The sequence below is a fragment of the Spermophilus citellus genome, assembly GCF_964194105.1.
Source record: "Spermophilus citellus genome assembly, contig: SCAFFOLD_59, whole genome shotgun sequence".
NCBI lineage: Eukaryota > Metazoa > Chordata > Mammalia > Rodentia > Sciuridae > Spermophilus > Spermophilus citellus.
In genome coordinates, this window is record NW_027673003.1 from 190,321 (window position 1) to 198,250 (window position 7,930).

Genomic DNA, 7,930 nt, shown 5'->3' on the forward strand with positions numbered 1-7,930 from the left:
TGTACTGATCATTACCTGAAAGTATCATCCAGTTTGGGTGAAAAAATATTTGCTGAGATTTCTGGAGATTCGTAACTTTTGGAAGCTTGGCAACCCCTTTCCATGGAAGTGTTTCTCGCCAGTCACTGCTTAGGGCTACATCAAGAGGAAACAAAACATAGAGACAGAACGTGAAACTACTTTACTGTGTCAAGTTTCAAGAAGATAGCAGAAACCGTGTTGGATTTAGAGTTCCAAATACATCTATCAATATAGGAGAAAACAGAGTGAAACCTAAAAATTCAAACTGTTACTGGAAATGAACGCTTCAACATAGAAGAACGACATATGGGGAACCAAGTCGCCTTAGTGTACTGATCATTACCTGAAAGTATCATCCAGTTTGGGTGAAAAAATATTTGCTGAGATTTCTGGAGATTCGTAACTTTTGGAAGCTTGGCAACCCCTTTCCATGAAAGTGTTTCTCGCCAGTCACTGCTTAGGGCTACATCAAGAGGAAACAAAACATAGAGATAGAACGTGAAACTACTTTACTGTGTCAAGTTTCAAGAAGCTAGCACAAACCGTGTTGGATTTAGAGTTCCAAATACATGTATCAATATAGGAGAAAACAGAGTGAAACCTAAAAATTCAAACTGTTACTGGAAATGAACGCTTCAACATAGAAGAACGACATTTGGGGAACCAAGTCGCCTTAGTGTACTGATCATTACCTGAAAGTATCATCCAGTTTGGGTGAAAAAATATTTGCTGAGATTTCTGGAGATTCGTAATTTTTGGGAGCTTGGCAACCCCTTTCAATGAAAGTGTTTCTCGCCAGTCACTGCTTAGTGCTACATCAAGAGGAAACAAAACATAGAGACAGAACGTGAAACTACTTTACTGTGTCAAGTTTCAAGAAGCTAGCACAAACCGTGTTGGATTTAGAGTTCCAAATACATGTATCAATATAGAAGAAAACAGAGTGAAACCTAAAAATTCAAACTGTTACTGGAAATGAACGCTTCAACATAGAAGAACGGCATTTGGGGAACCAAGTCGCCTTAGTGTACTGATCATTACCTGAAAGTATCATCCAGTTTGGGTGAAAAAATATTTGCTGAGATTTCTGGAGATTCGTAACTTTTGGAAGCTTGGCAACCCCTTTCCATGAAAGTGTTTCTCGCCAGTCCCTGCTGAGGGCTACATCAAGAGGAAACAAAACATAGAGACAGAACGTGAAACTACTTTACTGTGTCAAGTTTCAAGAAGCTAGCACAAACCGTGTTGGATTTAGAGTTCCAAATACATGTATCAATATAGGAGAAAACAGAGTGAAACCTAAAAATTCAAACTGTTACTGGAAATGAACGCTTCAACATAGAAGAACGGCATTTGGGGAACCAAGTCGCCTTAGTGTACTGATCATTACCTGAAAGTATCATCCAGTTTGGGTGGAAAAATATTTGCTGAGATTTCTGGAGATTCGTAATTTTTGGGAGCTTGGCAACCCCTTTCCATGAAAGTGTTTCTCGCCAGTCACTGCTTAGGGCTACATCAAGAGGAAACAAAACATTGAGACAGAACGTGAAACTACTTTACTGTGTCAAGTTTCAAGAAGCTAGCACAAACCGTGTTGGATTTAGAGTTCCAAATACATGTATCAATATAGGAGAAAACAGATTAAAACCTAAAAATTCAAACTGTTACTGGAAATGAACGCTTCAACATAGAAGAACGACATTTGGGGAACCAAGTCGCCTTAGTGTACTGATCATTACCTGAAAGTATCATCCAGTTTGGGCGAAAAAATATTTGCTGAGAATTCTGGAGATTCGTAATTTTTGGAAGCTTGGCAACCCCTTTCCATGAAAGTGTTTCTTGCCAGTCACTGCTTAGTGCTACATCAAGAGGAAACAAAACATAGAGATAGAACGTGAAACTACTTTACTGTGTCAAGTTTCAAGAAGCTAGCACAAACCGTGTTGGATTTAGAGTTCCAAATACATGTATCAATATAGGAGAAAACAGATTGAAACCTAAAAATTCAAACTGTTACTGGAAATGAACGCTTCAACATAGAAGAACGGTATTTGGGGAAGCAAGTCGCCTTAGTGTACTGATCATTACCTGAAAGTATCATCCAGTTTGGGTGAAAAAATATTTGCTGAGATTTCTGGAGATTCATAATTTTTGGAAGCTTGGCAACCCCTTTCCATGGAAGTGTTTCTAGCCAGTCACTGCTTAGGGCTACATCAAGAGGAAACAAAACATAGAGACAGAACGTGAAACTACTTTACTGTGTCAAGTTTCAAGAAGCTAGCACAAACCGTGTTGGATTTAGAGTTCCAAATACATGTATCAATATAGGAGAAAACAGAGTGAAACCTAAAAATTCAAACTGTTAATGGAAATGAACGCTTCAACATAGAAGAACGGCATTTGGGGGACCAAGTCGCCTTAGTGTACTGATCATTACCTGAAAGTATCATCCCGTTTGGGTGAAAAAATATTTGCTGAGATATCTGGAGATTCGTAACTTTTGGAAGCTTGGCAACCCCTTTCCATGGAAGTGTTTCTCGCCAGTCACTGCTTAGGGCTACATCAAGAGGAAACAAAACATAGAGACAGAAGGTGAAAATACTTTACTGTGTCAAGTTTCAAGAAGCTAGCGCAAACCGTGTTGGATTTAGAGTTCCAAATACATCTATCAATATAGGAGAAAACAGAGTGAAACCTAAAAATTCAAACTGTTACCGGAAATGAACGCTTCAACATAGAAGAACGGCATTTGGGGGACCAAGTCGCCTTAGTGTACTGATCATTACCTGAAAGTATCATCCAGTTTGGGTGAAAAAATATTTGCTGAGATTTCTGGAGATTCGTAACTTTTGGAAGCTTGGCAACCCCTTTCCATGGAAGTGTTTCTCGCCAGTCACTGCTTAGGGCTACATCAAGAGGAAACAAAACATAGAGACAGAACGTGAAACTACTTTACTGTGTCAAGTTTCAAGAAGATAGCAGAAACCGTGTTGGATTTAGAGTTCCAAATACATCTATCAATATAGGAGAAAACAGAGTGAAACCTAAAAATTCAAACTGTTACTGGAAATGAACGCTTCAACATAGAAGAACGACATATGGGGAACCAAGTCGCCTTAGTGTACTGATCATTACCTGAAAGTATCATCCAGTTTGGGTGAAAAAATATTTGCTGAGATTTCTGGAGATTCGTAACTTTTGGAAGCTTGGCAACCCCTTTCCATGAAAGTGTTTCTCGCCAGTCACTGCTTAGGGCTACATCAAGAGGAAACAAAACATAGAGATAGAACGTGAAACTACTTTACTGTGTCAAGTTTCAAGAAGCTAGCACAAACCGTGTTGGATTTAGAGTTCCAAATACATGTATCAATATAGGAGAAAACAGAGTGAAACCTAAAAATTCAAACTGTTACTGGAAATGAACGCTTCAACATAGAAGAACGACATTTGGGGAACCAAGTCGCCTTAGTGTACTGATCATTACCTGAAAGTATCATCCAGTTTGGGTGAAAAAATATTTGCTGAGATTTCTGGAGATTCGTAATTTTTGGGAGCTTGGCAACCCCTTTCAATGAAAGTGTTTCTCGCCAGTCACTGCTTAGCGCTACATCAAGAGGAAACAAAACATAGAGACAGAACGTGAAACTACTTTACTGTGTCAAGTTTCAAGAAGCTAGCACAAACCGTGTTGGATTTAGAGTTCCAAATACATGTATCAATATAGGAGAAAACAGATTAAAACCTAAAAATTCAAACTGTTACTGGAAATGAACGCTTCAACATAGAAGAACGACATTTGGGGAACCAAGTCGCCTTAGTGTACTGATCATTACCTGAAAGTATCATCCAGTTTGGGCGAAAAAATATTTGCTGAGAATTCTGGAGATTCGTAATTTTTGGAAGCTTGGCAACCCCTTTCCATGAAAGTGTTTCTTGCCAGTCACTGCTTAGGGCTACATCAAGAGGAAACAAAACATAGAGATAGAACGTGAAACTACTTTACTGTGTCAAGTTTCAAGAAGCTAGCACAAACCGTGTTGGATTTAGAGTTCCAAATACATGTATCAATATAGGAGAAAACAGATTGAAACCTAAAAATTCAAACTGTTACTGGAAATGAACGCTTCAACATAGAAGAACGGTATTTGGGGAAGCAAGTCGCCTTAGTGTACTGATCATTACCTGAAAGTATCATCCAGTTTGGGTGAAAAAATATTTGCTGAGATTTCTGGAGATTCATAATTTTTGGAAGCTTGGCAACCCCTTTCCATGGAAGTGTTTCTAGCCAGTCACTGCTTAGGGCTACATCAAGAGGAAACAAAACATAGAGACAGAACGTGAAACTACTTTACTGTGTCAAGTTTCAAGAAGCTAGCACAAACCGTGTTGGATTTAGAGTTCCAAATACATGTATCAATATAGGAGAAAACAGAGTGAAACCTAAAAATTCAAACTGTTAATGGAAATGAACGCTTCAACATAGAAGAACGGCATTTGGGGGACCAAGTCGCCTTAGTGTACTGATCATTACCTGAAAGTATCATCCCGTTTGGGTGAAAAAATATTTGCTGAGATATCTGGAGATTCGTAACTTTTGGAAGCTTGGCAACCCCTTTCCATGGAAGTGTTTCTCGCCAGTCACTGCTTAGGGCTACATCAAGAGGAAACAAAACATAGAGACAGAAGGTGAAAATACTTTACTGTGTCAAGTTTCAAGAAGCTAGCGCAAACCGTGTTGGATTTAGAGTTCCAAATACATCTATCAATATAGGAGAAAACAGAGTGAAACCTAAAAATTCAAACTGTTACCGGAAATGAACGCTTCAACATAGAAGAACGGCATTTGGGGGACCAAGTCGCCTTAGTGTACTGATCATTACCTGAAAGTATCATCCAGTTTGGGTGAAAAAATATTTGCTGAGATTTCTGGAGATTCGTAACTTTTGGAAGCTTGGCAACCCCTTTCCATGGAAGTGTTTCTCGCCAGTCACTGCTTAGGGCTACATCAAGAGGAAACAAAACATAGAGACAGAACGTGAAACTACTTTACTGTGTCAAGTTTCAAGAAGATAGCAGAAACCGTGTTGGATTTAGAGTTCCAAATACATCTATCAATATAGGAGAAAACAGAGTGAAACCTAAAAATTCAAACTGTTACTGGAAATGAACGCTTCAACATAGAAGAACGACATATGGGGAACCAAGTCGCCTTAGTGTACTGATCATTACCTGAAAGTATCATCCAGTTTGGGTGAAAAAATATTTGCTGAGATTTCTGGAGATTCGTAACTTTTGGAAGCTTGGCAACCCCTTTCCATGAAAGTGTTTCTCGCCAGTCACTGCTTAGGGCTACATCAAGAGGAAACAAAACATAGAGATAGAACGTGAAACTACTTTACTGTGTCAAGTTTCAAGAAGCTAGCACAAACCGTGTTGGATTTAGAGTTCCAAATACATGTATCAATATAGGAGAAAACAGAGTGAAACCTAAAAATTCAAACTGTTACTGGAAATGAACGCTTCAACATAGAAGAACGACATTTGGGGAACCAAGTCGCCTTAGTGTACTGATCATTACCTGAAAGTATCATCCAGTTTGGGTGAAAAAATATTTGCTGAGATTTCTGGAGATTCGTAATTTTTGGGAGCTTGGCAACCCCTTTCAATGAAAGTGTTTCTCGCCAGTCACTGCTTAGCGCTACATCAAGAGGAAACAAAACATAGAGACAGAACGTGAAACTACTTTACTGTGTCAAGTTTCAAGAAGCTAGCACAAACCGTGTTGGATTTAGAGTTCCAAATACATGTATCAATATAGAAGAAAACAGAGTGAAACCTAAAAATTCAAACTGTTACTGGAAATGAACGCTTCAACATAGAAGAACGGCATTTGGGGAACCAAGTCGCCTTAGTGTACTGATCATTACCTGAAAGTATCATCCAGTTTGGGTGAAAAAATATTTGCTGAGATTTCTGGAGATTCGTAACTTTTGGAAGCTTGGCAACCCCTTTCCATGAAAGTGTTTCTCGCCAGTCCCTGCTGAGGGCTACATCAAGAGGAAACAAAACATAGAGACAGAACGTGAAACTACTTTACTGTGTCAAGTTTCAAGAAGCTAGCACAAACCGTGTTGGATTTAGAGTTCCAAATACATGTATCAATATAGGAGAAAACAGAGTGAAACCTAAAAATTCAAACTGTTACTGGAAATGAACGCTTCAACATAGAAGAACGGCATTTGGGGAACCAAGTCGCCTTAGTGTACTGATCATTACCTGAAAGTATCATCCAGTTTGGGTGAAAAAATATTTGCTGAGATTTCTGGAGATTCGTAATTTTTGGGAGCTTGGCAACCCCTTTCCATGAAAGTGTTTCTCGCCAGTCACTGCTTAGGGCTACATCAAGAGGAAACAAAACATTGAGACAGAACGTGAAACTACTTTACTGTGTCAAGTTTCAAGAAGCTAGCACAAACCGTGTTGGATTTAGAGTTCCAAATACATGTATCAATATAGAAGAAAACAGAGTGAAACCTAAAAATTCAAACTGTTACTGGAAATGAACGCTTCAACATAGAAGAACGACATATGGGGAACCAAGTCGCCTTAGTGTACTGATCATTACCTGAAAGTATCATCCAGTTTGGGTGAAAAAATATTTGCTGAGATTTCTGGAGATTCGTAACTTTTGGAAGCTTGGCAACCCCTTTCCATGAAAGTGTTTCTCGCCAGTCACTGCTTAGGGCTACATCAAGAGGAAACAAAACATAGAGATAGAACGTGAAACTACTTTACTGTGTCAAGTTTCAAGAAGCTAGCACAAACCGTGTTGGATTTAGAGTTCCAAATACATGTATCAATATAGGAGAAAACAGATTGAAACCTAAAAATTCAAACTGTTACTGGAAATGAACGCTTCAACATAGAAGAACGACATTTGGGGAACCAAGTCGCCTTAGTGTACTGATCATTACCTGAAAGTATCATCCAGTTTGGGCGAAAAAATATTTGCTGAGATTTCTGGAGATTCGTAATTTTTGGAAGCTTGGCAACCCCTTTCCATGAAAGTGTTTCTCGACAGTCACTGCTTAGTGCTACATCAAGAGGAAACAAAACATAGAGATAGAACCTGAAACTACTTTACTGTGTCAAGTTTCAAGAAGCTAGCACAAACCGTGTTGGATTTAGAGTTCCAAATACATGTATCAATATAGGAGAAAACAGAGTGAAACCTAAAAATTCAAACTGTTACTGGAAATGAACGCTTCAACATAGAAGAACGGCATTTGGGGAACCAAGTCGCCTTAGTGTACTGATCATTACCTGAAAGTATCATCCAGTTTGGGTGAAAAAATATTTGCTGAGATTTCTGGAGATTCGTAACTTTTGGAAGCTTGGCAACCGCTTTCCATGAAAGTGTTTCTCGCCAGTCACTGCTTAGGGCTACATCAAGAGGAAACAAAACGTAGAGATAGAACGTGAAACTACTTTACTGTATCAAGTTTCAAGAAGCTAGCACAAACCGTGTTGGATTTAGAGTTCCAAATACATGTATCAATATAGGAGAAAACAGAGTGAAACCTAAAAATTCAAACTGTTACTGGAAATGAACGCTTCAACATAGAAGAACGGCATTTGGGGAACCAAGTCGCCTTAGTGTACTGATCATTACCTGAAAGTATCATCCAGTTTGGGTGAAAAAATATTTGCTGAGATTTCTGGAGATTCGTAAATTTTGGGAGCTTGGCAAACCCTCTCCATGAAAGTGTTTCTCGCCAGTCACTGCTTAGGGCTACATCAAGAGGAAACAAAACATAGAGACAGAACGTGAAACTACTTTACTGTGTCAAGTTTCAAGAAGCTAGCACAAACCGTGTTGGATTTAGAGTTCCAAATACATGTATCAATA